Raw genomic sequence first — 23,916 nt, forward strand, 5'->3', positions numbered from 1 at the left:
TATTTTTTATTTTATTTTAGATTTTTAATGGTGGCCCAGAAAAGAGCGGCTTTTAACTAAACTCGACCCAACTCCCATGCTTAATCCATCTAACATAGAAAGCGGTATCCACTCAACCCACAGCACTGGCTGCCCACTCCTCCGAGTGGGTTCGCCATCCCCGGTCGGGTAATCTAGCGAAGGCCTAAGCCAAATGAGAGGCGAGCGCACCGCAACATGACCAAATACGCAATAGTATAACTTGATGACCATCTTAAATCAATAACTTGCCGCTCTTTCCCGCCTAACAGCTAACGCGATTAAACTACTACCCCAACCCTCTAGAGAATAATACCAGGGAAGGGAGGGCGGGGAAATTTCCTGGGAGAAGAGGAAGACTCCTCCTACTCCCAGAGTAATATTACAGCCAACAACCCAAATCCAATATAGCCATAGGCTCTCCATGTCACATGACCTCTAAGGTCACACCCAGCTATCATGTTTAATCTCCTACATGACTATGCAGCCATTACGTTTTTCTAAACATTGTAATAGCAGATGTGTGACCCCAATCATGTTCAGATGTCACAAAATACTTATACTTCTATGTAATAAATAAAGACACGGAGACTTGAATTTGGCAGAACAGTTGTTAGCTGAATTTTATTTAGAAAGAAATTTTTATGCTGATTTTTGTTATTAATTTGTTTGTTTATTTTTATGTTTTATTTATTTTTATTTTTTATTTTATTTTAGATTTTTAATGGTGGCCCAGAAAAGAGCGGCTTTTAACTAAACTCGACCCAACTCCCATGCTTAATCCATCTAACATAGAAAGCGGTATCCACTCAACCCACAGCACTGGCTGCCCACTCCTCCGAGTGGGTTCGCCATCCCCGGTCGGGTAATCTAGCGAAGGCCTAAGCCAAATGAGAGGCGAGCGCACCGCAACATGACCAAATACGCAATAGTATAACTTGATGACCATCTTAAATCAATAACTTGCCGCTCTTTCCCGCCTAACAGCTAACGCGATTAAACTACTACCCCAACCCTCTAGAGAATAATACCAGGGAAGGGAGGGCGGGGAAATTTCCTGGGAGAAGAGGAAGACTCCTCCTACTCCCAGAGTAATATTACAGCCAACAACCCAAATCCAATATAGCCATAGGCTCTCCATGTCACATGACCTCTAAGGTCACACCCAGCTATCATGTTTAATCTCCTACATGACTATGCAGCCATTACGTTTTTCTAAACATTGTAATAGCAGATGTGTGACCCCAATCATGTTCAGATGTCACAAAATACTTATACTTCTATGTAATAAATAAAGACACGGAGACTTGAATTTGGCAGAACAGTTGTTAGCTGAATTTTATTTAGAAAGAAATTTTTATGCTGATTTTTGTTATTAATTTGTTTGTTTATTTTTATGTTTTATTTATTTTTATTTTTTATTTTATTTTAGATTTTTAATGGTGGCCCAGAAAAGAGCGGCTTTTAACTAAACTCGACCCAACTCCCATGCTTAATCCATCTAACATAGAAAGCGGTATCCACTCAACCCACAGCACTGGCTGCCCACTCCTCCGAGTGGGTTCGCCATCCCCGGTCGGGTAATCTAGCGAAGGCCTAAGCCAAATGAGAGGCGAGCGCACCGCAACATGACCAAATACGCAATAGTATAACTTGATGACCATCTTAAATCAATAACTTGCCGCTCTTTCCCGCCAACGTGGGGTCATCGCCCAGAGACCCCCGCCCGCCACCTATTACAGGACCGAACCTATCGCTAGAAGCAAATCCTCTATGAACCAATACAGACCCTCCTCAACTAAATTAATCCCGTCCGGCCTAAAGAGCTGGTGATGCCTAAACTTTATACGATCGTGTGGTACTACGGCCCCCCCGGTTCCGATCACCCATTTAGCCACAGCTGAATTCAATTTCTTCCTGGCTTCGTCTATGGCCCTACAATCCCTCGCACCTCTCCAACACAACCGAGGGACCACAAAAGACCAGATCAGGGTGCACCCAGGCCAGGCACCCTTAATGGCAGCCAGGTCATCAATAATCAGGGCTCGTAGCTGCAATTGGGACATTTTCCCCAGATCATTACCACCAAGATGGATCGCCAATATTCCTGGCAAACCAAACCGCTTCACCTTCATCAGTAGGAAAGTCCTAAGCTCGCGCCAGGACATTCCTCTCACGCCCATCCACCTCACCAAATGACCAAAATCACTCGCTGGGCCCTCGCCCGATGCTATCAACCTGGCCGCCCAATGCACAAAGGAGTGCCCAACTATCCATACTCTGCATGCATCGTAGCCCACACCTATGAAGAAGGAGATGTTTGACATCAGTTAGAAGCTGCCTCCATAATTCCGGAACATTAATTCACTAATTTTAGAAGGGTCTGCCAAAAGAAAAAATGAATTTGGTGGTTGTTGCACAATTTGGTGCTTAAATGCTTCAATACCAATTGAAGCCACTCCTGGACACAGAAGGGAAGCCACAAACAAAGGGAGGAATGGGTTTGGATGGGAGTTTGGAAAACCAGGGATTACTCGGCCGGAGGAAAAAACGTCTGAACCTGCTGAGGGACTCTTAATTGAAGCCGAATTAGCCGAATTAGAAATAGCCGAATTCAGTCCGTCAGTTCAGGTAAAAAAGCGTGAAAACTCCGGACGCTGGCCCAACAACAGAGCGTGGCTAATCCCCGAGTAGGAAACAATCGGGCAGGGGTAACATAGGAGTACAACCACACAGCTGGAAACCATACATGCACAGACAGTTTAAGGCAGGAGGTGAGGCCTAATATACTTTCTATATGTCGCTGAGCGCCAACGCCCTAGCCTCTTAATTTCCCTAACTGACCGGCCAGCGCTGGCAGCAGATGTTGCAGCTCCAATTCTGAAAGAGTGGGTGCCAAATTCCCCTGGCGACAGCCCCAGGCTACCCAAGCATTTCCTGAGCATCCAGGTAAATTGGTATCTAGTCAAAGGAGAGCCATCGTAATGCGCCAACCATGACTCAGCCCCCGTTGGTCGCACCAGTGCATAACGCTCCGCCATTGCCACTGGACAAGCTGAATTGGGTATAACTGAGGCTATATGCACCCACGTCCCTCTCGCTGCCTGGTCAGTTTTGGATCGCCTAATCCTGCACCAAAGGGACCCTGCATCTATGCGAATGTCTGTGTGTAGCAGCGCAGCAACCTTAACTTTCGATGCCGAAACCAGCTCTAATATTCTAAAGGCCCCATGAAAGGCCATGGAGAAGGCTAAACTGAACAGTAACGTCTCAAACTCGGAGTCTGCAAACGAACTAATTTTATCTAACAAAACTAACAAAAGGGGGAAACTAATGGGGCGCCTGCAATCGGGAGCTACAGGGGCAATGCGAGCCCAACCCTTCAAGGCTCTACGCACCAGAAAACACTTTGTGAAATCGTGCTCCCCTTTCAGCTGCGCAAAGAATGATATTCCCGCAAGGTACCGCGCTGTGACAGCTCTGGATTTTCCGGCCTTGTACAGTCCCCAGACAAAGGATAGGAATAGCTTGTTACCACGCATACCTGGCTGTGCTGACCCTCCAGAAAAAGCCTCCCACTCCGACCAAGCCTGGCGGTATGTTCTAAGAGTAGCCGGCGCTACCGACAATTCCGCTAGCCCCTCCAGTCCGGGCTGATGACCTGCCAAATATAAACCGGGCACGAGACCCCAACAGCGTCAGCATCAGGCGCCAACTCCCTAAAACGTTCCCACTGAAATCGCGAAAGCGCGTCAGCTACTCCGTTCTGATTGCCCGGGACATGCCTAGCTTTAAAGAGGATGTTGAAATGAAGACATTGCAGAAATAGTTGCGCCAACACTCTTAGCACTAAAGGTGACTTGGCCTTTTGGTTGTTAATCGCATGCACTGTGCTATAGTTGTCGCACCAAAAGAGCACACTGCGATTAGCAAGCCGCGCGCCCCAGATTTCCATTGCAACCATGATCGGGAATAACTCAAGGAGCAGCATATCCTTCGTGAGACCTTTAGCACACCACGAAGTGGGCCATGGTTGCGCGCACCAGCTACCAGCCAAAAAGCATCCAAAGCCCGTCGCGCCAGCAGCATCGGTAAACAACTGCAGGTATGAATTGTCAACCACGGGAGCCAGCCAGATACGAATGCCGTTGAAATCCTCCAAAAAGGCTGACCAGACAGCAAGGTCGCGTCTGATCTCTGCGGATAGCCGCACCAGGTGGTGAGCTCTGGCGACTCCAGCGGTTGCTCTCTCTAGCTTCCTGCAGAACAGCCTACCCATTGGGATGACTCTGCAGGCAAAGTTAAGCTGACCTAGTAGCGACTGAGCCTGGCGCAAAGTAATCTTACGAGAATCGCAGCACGCGTCAATGACCCCTTTCAGCTTGGTAACTTTCTCTTGAGGTAAACAGCAATGCCCTAACACTGTGTCTATCTGGATCCCCAGGAATGACAGGCAAGTGATAGGGCCTTCCGTTTTGTCTTCTGCAATTGGCACTCCAAACTGCGAGAAGACAGAACGAACCGTTGCGAGCAATACAGCACAGCGCTTGGAACCAGCAGGGCCAACACAAAGGAAATCATCGAGGTAGTGAGCAATCCCGCTCATCCCCGATGCTTTCTCAACGCACCAATGCAAGAAGCTACTGAACTTCTCGAAAAAGGCACAGGATACAGAGCACCCCATCGGCAGGCACTTGTCGATGAAGTACTCCTCACCTATGCGGAAGCCCATGTACCTAAATGCATCGGGGTGCAAGGGCATGAGACGAAAAGCCGATTCCACATCGACCTTCGCCATCAGTGCCCCATCACCGTTGGCCCGGACCATCCCCAGTGCGTCATCAAACGACTGGTAGGTCACTGAACAGAATTCCTCCGGGATGGCATCATTAACCGATGAACCTTCCGGATAAGAAAGATGCTGGATAAGCCTGAACTTACCCGGCACTTTCTTAGGCACTACACCAACGGGAGATAAAATTAGATTGGGAAGGGGGGCCGAAGGGAATGGCCCGGCCATGCGCCCTAGACGCAGCTCAGTGTCAACTTTGTCCCTTAGAACTGAGGACAAGGCACGAGCCGACTGAAGGTTCCTAAACTTCCCCCCAACTACTTCACTCTGTATAGGGAGGTGAAAACCATCAGTAAAACCTTGTAACAGAAAAACAGCAGACTCTCTGTCCGGGTATTGGCGGAGCCACGGTGACATGGACTCAACCCTTACCGGAGTAAAAGCTCTATCTAGGGTTGCTTGATGCAGAGGGCCTTGGTGCTGCCGAGGCAACCGCCCCTCGAGAGGGGCGGCCACCTCGAAAGCAGTTAAATGCCGGATGATTCCCTGAACAGTTGATGCAGACATGTTTGTATCGGCAACGCTGCCCTTGATTACAGAAAGAGTTATTAAAACCATAGCATTTCCCTTTGGCAGCACCTGGTGTAAAGGACCTCCCGCCTGTGGGGAAACGCTTTGGCCCGGCCGTGTCACTCCCTGTGGGACGTTGCGCCACCGTTGTGGCGGGGGTTGCAGCGACAATGGCTCGCGTGCCCTCCACTGCCTCTACGGGAGTCCTAGTGAGGGCCATCCAGACTTCAACGTCCTTACACCCAAAATCTATGATATGTAAACAGTCCTGCTTGCGGCGGAACTGCTCATCATATGTCCTCCACGCTACCCCGCCATATGTGCGTCTCATCTCGTGTACCATATGAATGTATCGAATGATGTTCATATGTTCCTTTGGCCTATCCTCCAGGTAGCATGCGGAGAAAACACAGAATCCCGCCAGCCAATTATCGTAAGAGCGGAAAGCCTCCGCTCTGTCACACGCAGCCGCGACGGAGCGCGGCGGGTACAGTACTCACCCGTCCGCGCCCGCCGCCGGCTAGCGTGTGCAGGCTCCAATCTGAGGCGGGCAGGTGGGGGCAGCGCTGGGTAGAGGCGGCAGCGACGGAGCATCAGGTAGCAGCGTCCTTGACGATTGCGGCGCCGGGAGGCCGGCGGCGCCATCTTGAGTAAGGGCAGGTAGCGGATTGGGCCAGAGTAGAGAGTTCCTCCTCATCCTGCACGGACAGCCAATGGCAGCCACTCCCTGGGGATATAGTGGAGCTGCCCAGGCTGATCCGTGTCAGTGCAATGAGTCTTCTGAGTCGTTCACATCTCCGAGCTGACTCCTGGATCCTGGTTCTCTCTCCTGACTCTGGTGCCTTGCTCCCTGCACCTTATCCAAGGAAGGTTTTCTCCTGACACCAATGCTGCAAGCGCTATCTAGTGCTGGCTCCTGCTTGTTCCAGGATTCCCTTTCTTCATCATCCATCCATTCCATCCTCTTCCAGTCTTCCGGATCCATTTCTTCCATCATCAAAGCAACCTCTTCCTGCATCTTCTTCTATGTACTCTGGCTCACCTAAAGACTGGTTCCAGAATTACCACTGGCAGTATATTGTGCTGGACTTATTGATTTATTCTTTTGCCACTTAAAGAAGTATTTAAGTGAACTTATTATTTATGAAACCAGTTATTAAACCTGCACGTTACAATCCTACTCGCCCTGGTCCGTCTCCAGCTTCTGTGCACCACACGACTCCATCCAGCCCTTCTGCCGTGACAGTTTGCACTGACCCGATGGAATCGGGTGAAGCACAGGCTTCCATGACGGATGTTCTTCAAGGCATCATGGCTCGCCTGGAACAAGTAGAAACGGGACAGTGATTCGAGACTGTGCACACAGCGCAAAGGGAACTGCTGCCCGCTCAACGCTCCCCACGCCACCACACTGAGAACTACCCAGGGGCAATCTGCTCCTGCTGATCGGACCTTGTTTGGCGCTGCCGCAGGTTGCATACGGGACAGTGATTCAAGACTTGGCACACAGCGCAAACGGTACTGCAGCCCGTTCTACGCTCCCCACGCCACCACACAGGGAACTACCTAGGGGCAATCTGCTTCTGCCTATCTGATGCTACCACAGGTCACGTACGGGACACTGATTTAAAACTATGCACACAGTGCCAACGGAATTGTAGCCTACTGTGCGCTACCCCGGATAGGACTGTGAACCTATACCTGATGCTTATTGCACCAAGCGGCACGGATTTCCCTCTCTTTCCCTTCTCATGAGTTATAGACCTGTCTGCCACGTATGAGATGTCGGGAGAATACTACACCAGATAAGTAACCTGGTGTTTCAAAACTGTGCTGAACGTTGTATATTTAATAGACCCTGCGGGTGTGTACCTTATGGAGATATATACAACTCTATCTAAATTATACCCTGAGCTGATATATAGCGCAGCCCACATTTCTTAAATATACCAAGGCGATTAGAAATATTGAGGCTTGGATATAACACTGTCTGAACATAACTGTGTATCGGCTATCTGGTATTGCTATAAACTCTTTTCACTCTCGGGACCGGTAGTTCAAGTTCTGCTATGCGCAAATAGTATCAGGATTGGTCCTACATGTTAAACGCAGAGTTGCAGAGAGTTTATTTTATCTTTCTTCCAAATTGACAGATATCCTATCAGATCTCTCATCCCTCATCCTCTTATTAAAGATGAGGTGACAGCAGAATCGATATAGGAAATAATATCCTGTTAATCTCTAATCTTAAACCTTTTTTTCTCTGTACATACCAGGTGGATACATTGTAACAGACTTCTCCTGTGCACACAACTAGTGTGTATTCAATGTATCAACTATACGGCAGATCTCTGTCCACTTGGTGGTAAACCTATGTGCACACAGTAACAGTGTCTTCTTTCTAATTATCTTAAATTTCTGTTCATTCCTCTCTCACTTGACTGGTGGCTGAGCGACGGCACTGCAAGGTTTAATAACATCAGTGTCGCCATACAGTCATTAGCAAGCAGCAGAAGGAAATAAAGCTGTTACGTTCTGAGCAGAAAGCTTCTCTGCCTAGTCCCCATCCCACTATCCTCTGAAACATGATAGTGAGAGTAGGAGGATAGGTGGTTTATCTTGCTGATGGCTCTCTGTTAATCTGTCAATATCTGTCTCTTCTTTGGTTTTTCATAAAAGCAATCACTATACAGTGTACTCAGCAAGAATAACTATGCTGTAAATTTGCACTACCTACAATACTAAACCGTATTTCTGTCACCCACCACACTTGAGCAAGTGGGATAATTGGTGATAGTCCTTGTTAAAGTAGATCAATCCTTTTGAAAAATAAAGGGGATAACCATTTGAATACTGAATGCGTCAGACAGCCTTCTGTTGACTGGAGTATAAGAATTAAGTGTAATATAGGAACCCAGCAAAGTAGCTGAAAATAAGTGTTTGTATTATCAACTCCGGTACCTATAATTACTAGCTACTGAGCACAATTTGAAGGAATCTCACTAGTTCTCCTCTAATTATTATTGGGTTTAACGAAATTCTCTGTGTGGGTTTTATATGTGTAAGTTCGTCTGTATGTTACATGTAATTGTGGAAATATTGTATTTTCCTCCTAGCACCTACACCCAGTTCAGTATTATAGCTGAAGGGGTACTATAGGGCAATTTTCTAATATAATTAATAAAGGCTAAGTTTTAATATACCTTATACATCCTTTCATCAACTTTAAAGTGCCCCCAACACAAGTCTTCTTTTCTCTAAGTGTATTTACAAGTAGAAACCACCCAGCGTCAAGTGGCTCACTTCCTCCAGTCCTTGTCACCACCTCAGGCGGCTCCCTCAGCTTCGGCCGCACCCACTGCTGGAGTCTCTGCCCCTCCTGCTCCTGCGAGTCCATCTGTTCCTCACCATCTACAGCTGTCGACACCCAGTAAATATGACGGGTCTCCGAGAGGATGTCGAGGATTCCTAAATCAATGTGACGTGCATTTTGCCCTCCAGCCTTCCAATTTCCCTTCGCCCAAAACCCGGGTGGCCTACATCGTATCCCTACTGGCTGGTCCAGCCCTGGAGTGGGTGTCCCCCCTCTGGGAGCGTGCGGACCCTCTTCTCAATAATTATGAAGAGTTTGTGGCCTCCTTCCGTCGTATATTCGACGAGCCCGGCAGAGTGTCCTCTGCAGCCACGGAGATCCTGAGGATTCGTCAAGGCAGTCGCCCAGTGGGACAATATGTCGTACAGTTCCAAACCCTGGCGTCCGAACTTCGATGGAACGAAGAGGCTCTCGTATCTGCCTTCTGGAACGGTCTGGCTGGGCGCATCAAAGACGAGTTAGCAACTCGCGATCCTCCTTCCACCCTGGCAGAACTCATCTCCCTATGTACCAAAGTCGACCTGCGACTCCAAGAACGCCAACTTGAGAGGAATCGTTCTGATCGCCTTCGTCCTCGTTTCTCTCCCAATGTTGCTCCGGGCCCCAAGGCAATTCCTTCGCCTGCTGCACCAGCTGATGAACCCATGCAAATCAATCGTTCCCGCCTGTCCCTCGAGGAGAAGTTCCGAAGACGGCGAGAGAATTTGTGTATGTACTGTGGCTCATCTGCTCACCTATTGGCTGCCTGCCCACTGCGGCCGGGAAACGACCGCTCCTAATCCCCCCGAGGGAGGTCCGATTAGGAGTATTGTTTTCATCTCCCTCTTCTACTGACTCTATTATTCCAGTGACTCTTGTGTGTCCCCAAGGCGAGAGAAGACTTCAGGCCTTATTGGATTCTGGAGCAGCGGGGAACTTCCTTTCTTCTTCTTTTGTCAACCAGCATGCCCTGCCTGTGCAACCTCTGGATCATTCGCTGGTCCTCACGGCTGTGGATGGGAGTCGAATTCGGAGTGGACAAATCACTCATCAAACCATTCCGCTGAAGTTGCTCATCGGAGCCTTACATCAAGAGACCATTCAATTCTTCATTCTTCCACAATCTTCTCATCAAATGGTCCTGGGTCTTCCCTGGCTCTCCAAACATAATCCACAAATTGATTGGACCACTATGGAGATCAAGGCCTGGGGAACAGTCTGCCAGTCTACTTGCATTCCTCAGATCCTTCCGGTCTACCAGACCCATCCACAATGTGAGGATAACTGCTCTTCATCTTCTTCAGCTCCACCCTTGTCTATACCCGTACCGTATCGTCCATTTACAGATGTCTTCAGTAAAGGAGGTGCTGACACTTTACCTCCCCACCGGCCTTGGGACTGCCCAATAGAATTGATGGCTGGGAAATTTCCTCCTCGTGGCCGCATCTATCCTCTGTCGCTACCCGAGACTGAGGCCATGTCCTTGTACATCCAAGAGAACTTAAACAAGGGGTTCATCCGACCTTCTACCTCTCCGGCCGGGGCTGGGTTTTTCTTTGTGAAAAAGAAAGATGGCGGTCTTCGGCCTTGTATCGACTATAGAGGCCTGAACGACATCACTATAAAGAATCGCTATCCCTTACCCCTTATCACAGAACTGTTTGATAAGATCAGAGGAGCGACTGTCTTCACCAAATTGGACCTACGAGGGGCCTACAACTTGATACGAATCCGTTCCGGTGACGAGTGGAAGACGGCTTTTAATACAAGAGACGGTCACTATGAATATCTGGTGATGCCCTTCGGCCTTTGCAACGCCCCTGCCGTCTTCCAACAGTTCGTGAATGATATCTTCCGGGACTTGCTGTACCATTCCATTGTAGTCTATCTAGACGATATACTCATCTTCTCCTCCAATCTTCAACATCACAGACAGACCGTGTCCGAGGTGCTACGACGTCTTCGTCAAAATCAACTATTCTGTAAGTTGGAAAAATGCGTTTTTGAAGTCACCTCCATTCCATTCTTAGGCCACATTCTCTCTGTTACTGGTATCGAGATGGATCCAGAGAAGGTGAGAGCGATCCAAGACTGGGCACCTCCCACGACACTCAAGGGAATTCAGAGATTTTTAGGATTCTCAAATTATTACCGGCGATTCATCCGGAACTTCTCTACCATCGCTGCTCCCCTCACAGCTCTTACCCACAAAGGAGTTGATCCAAGTCAATGGCCGCCAGAAGCATTCTCAGCCTTCCAACAGTTAAAGAGGGCGTTTATGACGGCACCCATTCTCCTCCAACCAGATCTCGACAAGCCCTTCATCCTCGAGGTGGACGCATCCTCGGAAGGTATTGGGGCCATCTTGTCACAAAAAGGAGAGGATCAAGAATTACATCCTTGTGCTTTCCTCTCCAAAAAATTCCTTCCGGCAGAGAAGAATTACCCCATTGGGGAACAAGAGTTACTTGCTGTCAAAACGGCGTTAGAGGAGTGGCGATACCTTCTGGAGGGTGCGCGGCATAAGATCACCGTGTATTCAGATCACAAGAATTTGTCCTTTCTCAAACAAGTTCAATGCCTCACTGCTCGTCAAGCCCGATGGGCTATGTTTTTCGAACGTTTTAATTTTCAAATTAAATTTCGACCTGGCACCACTAATATTAAAGCTGACGCCCTATCCCGTTCCTTTGAAACGACTTCTGATATAGAGATTCTTCCTCGTCCAATCCTTGATCCAGTGGTTTTTGCTCAAGTGTCTGTACAGCCAATTCCTCCTCCAGGCAAGACGTTTGTTCCTCTCGAACTGCGAAAAAAAATATTATCATGGGCACATTCCTCCCGTTTCGCAGGTCACGCAGGAATACAGAAGACCTTGATGTTCCTGTCACGTTCTTATTGGTGGCCAACCATTCGTCACGACGTCACCAACTTCATCGCGTCTTGTGTAAAATGTGCTCAGCATAAGGTGCCCAGAACAACTCCTGTTGGTCCTCTCCGTCCTCTGGCCATTCCCACAGAACCATGGACACATCTATCTATGGACTTCATTTGCGAGTTGCCTCCTTCCAAAGGTCATACAGCAATCTGGGTAGTGGTTGACCGATTCTCAAAAATGGTCCATTTCGTCCCACTAAAAGGTCTTCCCTCTGCTCCAGTACTGGCTCAGCTATTCATTTCCACCATTTTTAAATTACATGGTCTGCCCAAAGAAATTGTGTCTGATCGCGGAGTACAGTTCGTGGCGAAATTCTGGAGAGCTCTCTGTGCCACGGTAAAGGTTAACCTCAAGTTTTCTACTGCCTTTCATCCCCAGACCAACGGCCAGACGGAACGGGTGAATCAGGACTTGGAGGCCTTTATTCGATTGTTCATCTCGTCCTCTCAAGATGACTGGGTAGATCTCCTCCCGTGGGCAGAATTTATGCATAACAACTCCTATCACTCTTCCTCCGGAACCACGCCCTTCTTTACCGTATTTGGTAAACACCCACGATCTCCAGACTTCTCAGAATTACCCTCTTCTGAAGTTCCTACAGCGACCACTTCCCTCCAACGCTTTGCGAAGATTTGGTCGGATGTCCACACCGCTCTCCTTAAATCTTCTGCTCGATACAAGAGAATGGCGGACAGGAAAAGAAGAGCAGCGCCCAGATTAAAACTCGGGGATCGGGTATGGCTATCTACCCGTCATATACGCCTCCGTCTGCCTTCTATGAAATTGGCTCCCCGGTACATTGGGCCATATGCCATCACCCAAGTCATTAATCCAGTCGCTTATAGACTTCAACTTCCTCCTTCCCTAAGGATCTCGAATTCCTTTCATGTGTCCCTCCTCAAGCCTTTAAGATTGAACTCTTATCAGAAGAAGGTTCCCAAACCACCCAAGATTAACTCCGAGAGTGGGATCGAATTCGAGGTAAGACGTATCATAGACTCTCGTCACCGCAATGCTCGTACTCAGTATCTGGTGGAGTGGGTCGGTTTTGGTCCTGAAGAGAACTCTTGGGTGGACTCCGTTGATTTGCATGCTCCAAAGCTGATTAAGCAATTTCTGCAGCGAAATCCTCACAAGGCCCATAGGCGTCCTGGGGCCACCCTGAAAAGGGGGGGTACTGTCACACGCAGCCGCGACGGAGCGCGGCGGGTACAGTACTCACCCGTCCGCGCCCGCCGCCGGCTAGCGTGTGCAGGCTCCAATCTGAGGCGGGCAGGTGGGGGCAGCGCTGGGTAGAGGCGGCAGCGACGGAGCATCAGGTAGCAGCGTCCTTGACGATTGCGGCGCCGGGAGGCCGGCGGCGCCATCTTGAGTAAGGGCAGGTAGCGGATTGGGCCAGAGTAGAGAGTTCCTCCTCATCCTGCACGGACAGCCAATGGCAGCCACTCCCTGGGGATATAGTGGAGCTGCCCAGGCTGATCCGTGTCAGTGCAATGAGTCTTCTGAGTCGTTCACATCTCCGAGCTGACTCCTGGATCCTGGTTCTCTCTCCTGACTCTGGTGCCTTGCTCCCTGCACCTTATCCAAGGAAGGTTTTCTCCTGACACCAATGCTGCAAGCGCTATCTAGTGCTGGCTCCTGCTTGTTCCAGGATTCCCTTTCTTCATCATCCATCCATTCCATCCTCTTCCAGTCTTCCGGATCCATTTCTTCCATCATCAAAGCAACCTCTTCCTGCATCTTCTTCTATGTACTCTGGCTCACCTAAAGACTGGTTCCAGAATTACCACTGGCAGTATATTGTGCTGGACTTATTGATTTATTCTTTTGCCACTTAAAGAAGTATTTAAGTGAACTTATTATTTATGAAACCAGTTATTAAACCTGCACGTTACAATCCTACTCGCCCTGGTCCGTCTCCAGCTTCTGTGCACCACACGACTCCATCCAGCCCTTCTGCCGTGACACGCTCCTATGCCTCCCTTAGCCTTAGCAGCTTTGTAGGCTTTTTTGGACTCGTCAGTTAAACTGAACAAGTCCACGAATTCCCCTTTCTGAATCTTTGACCTACAGCTGTCCCTAAGACCCCTAAGCACGGCAGTGTAGTCGCAGTGCACTACCCCAGGCAGGTTACGGCGCTTGCGCTCCCTCTTTGTAATTGAAGCTGTACGCTTACGCTTGCGACTGAGTGCTTGGCGACTTGCCTCCTTTTTGGCATATTTGGCCGCCTGCTTGCGCGCCTTCTTAGCACTGCCTACCTCGGAGCCACCGGCAGATGAAGAGGAGGAGGAAGAGGAAAAGCGACTAGAGCCAGACCCCACTGTGGATGAATACGCCACCGAACCGGCCCCTTCATCCGTATTTTCCTCCCCTGTAGACTCGGGCTGTGCCGCCCAGGTGTCGTCATCCGTGTCATCCTCCAACTCAGCCTCTCCTTCGTCCACAGGGTCAGCCTCTCTCTCATCAGGATCTAAAGAAACAACAGACAAAGGCCGGGCGGGCCTCCTTGCCCTGCTCCGGCCAGACCTGCGACCACTGGAAGCGATGTTAGCATCTTGTCTGCGAGAAGACCCAGACCGTGCATCATGCCCTGCGGGGCTGACATTTCTAAAAGCCCTAACGAACTCTGCGCAACCAGGGATAGCTTGCGCCCTAGCAGACGATCTGCGGTTGGCAGACCTTGATGACCCGGCTTCCTCAGGACCCTCCCCTATCAAAGGAGCCAGAGCCCCAGCCATTGATGACAAGGCTGCAGATAATAAAGCTGGATCAAATGCTGCAGGGGAAGACCTGCGTGCATCTCCGGACCCCCTTGCGGTATCCCTGTCCCTGCTAACACTCCTGTGTGACATGCCACTCCTAGTGCTCCCTCTCCCCCTTGATCTAGGAGGAGTCTGTGATTCCTCATCTCCCTCCTGGCTTTGCCTCTCCCATGACGGCCTATAGCCGTACAAGGGAGTCTCAGGATCAGGGGAAGGGGAAATGCCCCTCTCTGACCCCCTTGATCCTCCCTCAGGCCCTGCTTCAATATTGCCTATCACCCCCCTGCGGCTTCTTGGGCGACTAGGCCCGGCCGCCATGTTGTGCGCACGCGCTGGGCCGCGTAATGGCCGCCGGTCTGGGCTAGCCATCACGCTAGCCTCAGCAGCGCTGACCCCATCCCTGCTGCCTCCTGCACTTGCTGCCCCGCGAGCAGCGCGGCGGGCGCCGTCAGCAGACCTGCGCCCGCCGCGTGACACTGCTCTGCCGCGTCTGGACGGCTGCACGCGCAGCGGGATGCCGTCACTATCAGGCACCCGCTGTGCTGCAGACCCCGTCACGCGGCCTCTCCCCGAGCGCCCGGCTGGGGTATTCAGGCGCCCCCTACCGCGCCCGGATGCCTGGAACGCCTGGGGGAAGCTGTCTTCCACCAACGCAAGGCCGCGGCGGGCGCTTAGTGAACCAGCGCGCCCGCCGCGTGCAGCCCTCCGTCCGCGAGCCGCTGCCAGCCCTCCGTCAGGAAGCGCAGAGACCGCGGCATCAGCCACACTGTCCCTACTTCCCCCTCCGGAGCCACCATCAGCACGCGACGCAGAGCTGCCCGCCTCAGGTGAGGATGCAGCCTCCCTCCCGGCTCCCAAGGCCTCCGCAAAGCGGGCGGGCGGCCTGACAGCACGCCTTGAGCGGCTGGGGGCAGAGCGGGACATGTTCCTGCTTTTAGTCTAAAGGAGAGCAGAAATAGGGGTGAAATTTAAGCTAATGGGCCTAACCTTGCAGAGCAAACAAAATGTGTGTACTCACTCAGAAATTTCCTGGGAGAAGAGGAAGACTCCTCCTACTCCCAGAGTAATATTACAGCCAACAACCCAAATCCAATATAGCCATAGGCTCTCCATGTCACATGACCTCTAAGGTCACACCCAGCTATCATGTTTAATCTCCTACATGACTATGCAGCCATTACGTTTTTCTTCAGATTGTAGGCTTATTGGAACATTTTTTTTTTATTATTATTATTAATAAACTTTATTTTTCATGGAGCCACATGGGTCCTGCAGCTCCTAACAAAGTACATAAACAATTAACAACAGTAGTACACAGCGATTAATATTATTTATTTACAGTTTCTTATATAGTGCAGCATATTCCATTGCGTTACAATTGAAAATAACAGTGATAAAACAAACCGGGAAATAACAGACCAACACAGAGGTAGAAGGGCCCTGTGCACAAGTTTATTAAAAGACATTGGGGAGTATTCAATGTTTTGTGTTCTCCATGTGCAGCGAATACTGTTTAGGATTCACTGCACATTCACAGGGTTCAGGAGGGCTGCAGCATTCGCTGCCAGCCCTCCCAGTGTCACCCTATTCAATGATGCAGGGGCCTACCGGGGCACAGGCAGCAGAGGCTGCCCCCCGGGAATGCTGGCACGGGGGGGCAGGGGTAGGAAGCCGCTCCTCTGGTCCTGCACGTAACAAGCGGGGAACAGAGTGCAGTGAATATATGAATATTAATGATCGGCTCCCGTCCCCCTGCTGGCGAATGTGTAAAAAAAATAAATTGTTTTTTTGAATATATTCATGTGCTGCAAAACTAGCATGCCCCTTCACTGAAAAAAATATCTGATTTTTTGACAGCAAAAAAACAAAACAAAAACGCTTTACTTTAAAAGATCACATTCCAGTTTACCTAAAAAAGATGACGAATGCAAAACGGAGAATCATGGCGAAAATCAATGGAGAAAGCAGTTCTCCATTTGAGCATTGAATACACTCTCGGCGAATCCCAGTGAAGACCTCATTGAAGTACACCAGCGAATTGCAGCGAGCATGAAACGGAGAAAAGGATGGCATTCACTGTTCGCTTTCGGCGAACAGTGAACATTGAATAGGGTGAATCAGATTTTCAGTGAAAAAAATTCACTGCAAGGAGTGAAAACAGCCCGATTCGCCGAAAACAAACAGTGAATCGGGAGCATTGAATACTGGCCATTGTAGGACAAGCGGTTCCAGTTGGTAGATCTACTGTGCCTAGATAGACAGTCAATAGGTCTACCCCAAAAGGTATAAACTGGAGATAAAGTGGAAGGAGATAACGCACCAGTCAATCATCTCCCAACTGTCATTTTTCAAATACAGCTGATTAGCTGGTGCATTATCTCTTTCCACTTTATCTCCACTTTATCTCTTTGCCAGAGTTAATACATCTGCCCCTGTGTCGGTTTAATAATAACTGCCAATTTTCTCAGTGAGAAGTAAAGATATATCTATTTTACAACATTATTTCATAATGACAAATAAAGGTTCAGATAGACCAGAAGCCCCCACCTATGTATATCAGTGAGAACTGTTGGCAGAGTATTGCAGTGTTTGGGTGATGTTAATTCACACAACAGAATATAATCAGAATGTTGGTTTATTGAGTATTCATAAGACAACATTAGAAAAAGGTAGAAGAGGTTCTGCAGCAGCAGGAGGATCCGCACATACACAGCAGAGACAGTGACTATGCAGCAGCTTGTACTTGTATGCAGCAGCTGCAGTCTGATACTCTCTAGTACAAGCGGCAGTGAGATTTGCCAGGCTCCACTCCGCAGTGTTACGGTGCCCATACACGGTACAATTATTGTATACAATATTGTATACAATATCGCATCTTATCGCATCTCGGTTTTGCGATGAAATGAGATCTAGTACAAAATGTATGTGCTGCACATACTTTTTGTACTAGATCTCATCTCATCGCAAAACCGAGATGCGATGAGATGCGATATTGTATACAATATTGCATACAATAATTGTACAGTGTATGGGCACCTTTACTGCTCACACTTCTCCTTCTGGCAACAACCCTGGATCGACCTGGATTATTTTTGCAATGTGAAAGGTGTTTAAACGATATTGTTTACAGTGTATGCACTATATCATTCTAGGGATGGCCATCGATGATTAGAAATGTTGAATAGTTTTGCCATCGATGAGAGAAAACCAGATGGTTTCCCCCCATCCATGTCAAGCTTAAATGAATAGTTTCATTTTTGCTTTTTCCACAAGGTGCCCCGCCCCCATATTTTGATTGACCCACAGACTAAAGAAAATCCATGACCATTGATATGTAAAAAAATTGATGGTCATCCATTGAATAGTACTACACTATCGATGGCCAGTTGCAAAGGCAACGATGGCCATCCCTAGTTCTCAGTGTGGAGGAAGGAACTGTGAGTAATCAGGTTCCTTCCTGCACTGACCTGACACTAGAGGACTCAGTAGAGCATGATCTGAGCAGGTCTGAATCACCCCTTAGTTCGGAACATGTGACCTATGTTAAATATAATATAACATATGCGCTGCGCACAGACGTCACCTCTGCACCAGCCCTATGTGTGTGGGACCAAATATGGAATTACATTTACATTGCACTTATCAGGCAATAAGAGACTGAAGGCGGAGGTACCCACCACCAGTACTGCCGCTTCTGGAGCCAGTAATTATACTGTTCCCTACTTATTATTAGCTCACTACTAAAGAGGCTGACATTTTCTAGAGATGCATACTAACAATGGTGGCGTCTTACACTGCAATATATACATACGGATGAATGGTGGATGGGATGCGGGTGTGCAAAATATTGATGCCAGCATTCCAATAGAGGGAATCCTGGCAGGGGTCCGGGATAGTATACTGTACACTAACCTCTGCCCTGCCCCCCCCCCCAACTGTAACAGTCCCCACCTGCAGCCTAACCCTTATCCCTTCTTCTAAGTGCCTAACCTTCCCTCCTTGCCACATAACCCTATCCAACCCCCCGTGCCTTAACATTAAGTCCCCTGCCATTGCCTAAACCTAAGCCTACACTTCCCTGGCCAAGTGCTAACCCCCCCAAATACTTACATTTGGGATGCCGGCAGGTGGGATTCTGGTGTTGGCATTCATATTGATGCCGTGACCCCAGTGCTGGTGTTGTTTCAGATGTCGACACTTACAATGTTAACATTACCGGTATGTTGACATTGTGAATGTAGACATCCAGGGTGTTGAGAGTCCGGTTTTCAATAGATGTATCAAAAAACATTAACCCTTACTGCAGCCTAAACATAACCCTAAAATCAGTTATTGACATTCTGTCTACATTCACATTCTTGACATTATGACAATGTTGGCATTCTGTCAATGTTGACATGTCAAACATACACCCTCTGCTGTATTCTATCTCCATCCCGCTGCCCCGATACCCCACGAACCTCTGGGGTCTCATCAGCATAGCCATCCAACTGGATTGACACTTGGGAACTACAAAACTTTGATCACGTGCACAATCTTGGCATTGTGCTGGATGGTGGCCTGACACTTAAACATCAGATATCAGCCACAATCAAATCCTCATTCTTTCATCTGAGGAACATGGCTGAATTATCCCCTGAATTTCCTCTGAAGATCTGCCAAAAGTCATACATGCATTTGTAACATAACACATAGGGCCTAATTCTGAGTGGCTCTCCATGCTAAATCACCACCCTAGTTATAGACTACTGCAATGCCTTCTTCCTTGGTTTCCAAGCAAAAGAATTGCACCACTTTTAGCCTGCAAACAATGCAGCTAACAGACTATTAACCAACCACCAGGGGCGGATTGGGATGAAAAACCAGCCCGGGAAATTTCTAAAAGCAGCCCTACAAAAGGGGTGGAGTCAATGAAGGGGGTGGAGTCTTTTAAAGAGGGGAAGGCAGGGACCCCCTTATCAAAGGCAACAGCTCCCAGGGAGACCCAAGAGTAAGAACAGGATCAGGGGGAGATGCGAGAGTGAGGGCAGGAACAGAGGAAAATGAGAGAGGAGGAACAAGGGGAGACGCAAGAGGCGGAAAAGGGGGATACATGAGCAGGGGTGTAACTAGATGTTCATAGGCCCCATAGTAAAAATTTGTAGGGCCCCTATTTACCAGCCAATATTGATAATTTTAGATAGCACATCTAACTTACAGAGGGAAGATGGGCCCCCCAAAGCTCTGGCCCCATAGCAGCTGCACCCCCTGCACATTACATCGTTACGCCCTTGAACGTGAGAGAAGGAACGAAGACACTTCAGATGAGGAACAGGGAGAGGATAGAGGAGAAGGAACAGGGGGAGACCTGAGAGGAGAAGAGTAACAGGAAGAGACATGAGAGGAGGAGAAGAACAGGGGAAAACGTGAAAGGAGGAGAGCCTTGGGAGGGGAAACGGGGAGAAATAAGAGGGGGAGACATGAGAGGAGAAGGAACAGGGGGAGAGGTGAAAGGAGGAATGGGGAGACATGAGAGGAGGAACAGGGAGACGATAGAGAGGGAGATAAACGGGGAGAGGTAAGAGGAACAGGGAGAGATGTAAGAGTAATAGTGGGAGATGTGAGAGGAGGAGCGGAATGGGGACACGTGGGAGGAGGAGAGGAACAGGGGGAGATGTGAAAGGATGATCGGAACAGGGGAAAATGTGAGAGGAGGAGAGGGCAGGGGGAGATGTAAGAGAGGGAGAGAAATGGGCAGACATGATAAGAGAGGAACTTGGGGGGGATGCTTGAAAGGAGGAGGAACAGGGGGAGACATGAAAGGGAACAGGAGGAGATGAGAGAGGGGGAAGAATAGGGGGTGACTTGAGAGGAAGGTATATTTGTACCACTGCTGCCAGCCACACAGAGCCAGGCTGCGCTGCATCATATAGTCATTATTAGTTTAATGTTATGTACCTCTCATCTGCAGTCACCTCAATATGCAGCTGTACTGTCCAGGTGCCTCCCTTGCTGTTGTTGATGATCCTCAGCCGCTTGAAAAACTTCTGCTTTGCCTGCTGGGAGAGCCAGACCTAGTCAATTGGGTGACCTAGGCAAAATTTTGGCTGGTGACCCCTAGCCCTGCTGCTAGTTTCACCTATGTTTTAATACCCTTCTCCCGGCAAGAGCTGCTGCACAGAGATTACTCTGCCCATATTTAGGCTCCACCACCAGCGGCAGGGCTTAAAATGGTCATGGAGAGGTGGTAGAACTCCCTTTCCCTGCTAATGCCCCACTTGTGTGTGGCGCTTGTGTGTTTAGTGCCCCCTACAAATTATAAACTGTGCCCTTCCGCCAAAAAGCTATAAAGGAATAGTGCACACCAAATAAAAAGGCTGGAGTATCATAAGAAATTAGTATCGACAAACAGTAGTACCCCCAGTTGAAATCATTATGCTAGAGTAGGACAATCCTATTCACCTTACACAAGTAGTGACCATATTGACATTAGATAGTGCATAGTGACCCATAGTCACATTGCACAGCGCATAGTGACCCATATAGTCACATTACACAGCACGTAGTGATGCATAATCACATTACACAGCACGTAGTCACCCATAGTCACATTACACAGCACGTAGTGATGCATAGACACATTACACAGCACGTAGTGATGCATAGTCACATTACACAGCACGTAGTGATGCATAGTCACATTACACAGCACGTAGTCACCCATAGTCACATTACACAGAACATAGGCCCTTATTCTGATCGGTGCGGATTTTACCGCATGCGGACGTCCCGCCGATGTTGATCGTCTACGCATGTGCAGAGGTCACTCTGCGCATGTGCAGGCGATTTCGCCGCACGTATTCTTTATACGCCGCACAGGGGGCGTAGAGGGGCGTGAGGGGCTACTTAGCCTCATTACCCTATGCATACGCCCCGCGTTTCATGGGCGTTCCCATGCAAACGCGGGGCGTATGCATGGTAATGAGGCCGTGACGCGTGTGTAGGGGGCGGGCATCTGACATCGCCGGATGTCAGCTGCCCGCCCCCATACATGATTTCACACGGACAAGTGTCCGTGTGGTCTTGTGTGGCGGGACCTGGTGGAGCGTGCGGCCCTGCATTCGATGTTCGGCGACCATCGAATGCAGGGGCTGCTCCCAAGACGGAGGAGGCGTATCCCCGTCCAATTTCATGCGGATCGCCACATATCCGCGTACGGACGGAGGTGGCGATCCGTATGGAAGGCGGGGATTCGCCTGCACGGACATGACCGCATATTTCTAATCGGGCCGCACCGATCAGAATAAGGCCCATAGTGATGCATAGTCACATTACACAGCACGTAGTCACCCGTACTCACATTACACAGCACGTAGTGATGCATAGTCACATTGCACAGCATGTAGTCACCCATAGTCACATTACACAGCATGTAGTGATCCATAGTCACATTACACAGCACGTAGTCACCCGTAGTCACATTACACAGCACGTAGTGATGCATAGTCACATTACACAGCACGTAGTGATGCATAGTCACATTACACAGCACGTAGTCACCCATAGTCACATTACACAGCACGTAGTGATGCATAGTCACATTACACAGCACATAGTGATGCATAGTCACATTACACAGCACGTAGTCACCCGTAGTCACATTACACAGCACGTAGTGAAGCATAGTCACATTACAGAGCACGTAGTCACTCATAGTCACATTACACAGCATGTAGTGATGCATAGTCACATTACACAGCACGTAGTGATGCATAGTCACATTACACAGCACGTAGTCACCCATAGTCACATTACACAGCACGTAGTGATGCATAGTCACATTACACAGCACATAGTGATGCATAGTCACATTACACAGCACATAGTGATGCATAGTCACATTACACAGCACGTAGTCACCCGTAGTCACATTACACAGCACGTAGTGATGCATAGTCACATTACACAGCACGTAGTGATGCATAGTCACATTACACAGCACGTAGTCACCCATAGTCACATTACACAGCATGTAGTGATGCATAGTCACATTACACAGCACGTAGTGATGCATAGTCACATTACACAGCACGTAGTCACCCATAGTCACATTACACAGCACATAGTGAAGCATAGTCACATTACACAGCACGTAGTCACCCATAGTCACATTACACGGCACGTAGTGATGCATAGTCACATTACACAGCAGGTAGTGACCCGTAGACCCCAACTCAGAGTCCCACTGATGCTATACAAATCCCGTCCCTCTCCGAGGTCACTGTTGGTGCCTGGCGGGATTTGCGTGTTCCCTTCCTACCGTTGAGCAGTGCGGATGACATAATGTCTCCATCTGCGCACGTGCGTGTGATGTGGGATGGAGGAAGAGTCAGCAAGGAGGAGAAGGTGCAGAGAGGTCGGAGAGGGACACAGGAGGCCACGCTGTACGCATCTTAAAACAAAGCTGCATGCCACTGCCATGCAGCAAGCCAGGGCCAGACTGCCAATGAGTGCTATAGTTAATAATAAATGCTTACTGCTGTCCCTGTGCTGTACATTGCAATAGTACATACTGTATGGTACCATATTTTGCTGGGATATAATAGATAGTTATCCTTGTACTACAAGCAGGGCCGGTGCAAGGCACCGGTGCGCCCCAGGCGAGTCGGCTTTATACACATGACGGCGGCACAGGTACCCCTACGGCACGGACACCCCTGACCGCCCCAACACTGCAGAGACGCCAGGGCAGCAATTTTTTTACACAGTTCGCTGGGGGTGAGACTACAAGTCCCAGCATGACGTGTCAGTTTCTACTAGCAATCTATCAGCAGCTGCCAGAGGACCACAGGCTATCTGATCCTCAGCAGCATGTACTTATATACGAATGATCAAATCTGTATACTATCGAAACTGACTGGTCATGCTGGGACTTGTAGTGCTAGGATAACTAATTAATTTCCATAATCCAACATATAAAAATTATAGTTTTGAGGTGTTTTTTGGTAAGGGGAGGGGTGGGGGGGCAGTATGAAATTACTGACGTGCCCCTCTCCCTCAAATCATCACACATGCTGTATATCCCCACACATATATACAATATACCACAGTGTGGTCCCCAGTCCATGCACAAACGTTACCTGGCTTCTGGACGAGGACCACAGGAGCCACCAACTAAAGATCAGGGCCAGGCAAAGTTGGGGGCGTGGCCTAATCACGGAGCCCCACCGTGGCCACGCCCCCTTTCCGAATCCTTCCTGCTGCAGCCGGAGCGAAGCCCAGGAACAGGTACCAATCCTCAGCTTCCCCCTAGGCCGGCTCTGCTGCTGGAGATCAGGGGCATACACACCAAGCACCGCGGGAGGAGCTGCATGCCCTCCCGTGGCCATCTTTGATCCAGAAAAAATGCTGTGGTCGCAGACTTTGTGCGGTCCGCGGCCCGGACAGGGGGGAGAGCGGCCTGATCTGGGGACTTATGGAGCGGCCGACCGGGAAATGGCCCGGT

Source organism: Crinia signifera, chromosome 6 (genome assembly GCF_055691185.1).
Source record: "Crinia signifera chromosome 6, ASM5569118v1, whole genome shotgun sequence".
Classification (NCBI taxonomy): domain Eukaryota; kingdom Metazoa; phylum Chordata; class Amphibia; order Anura; family Myobatrachidae; genus Crinia; species Crinia signifera.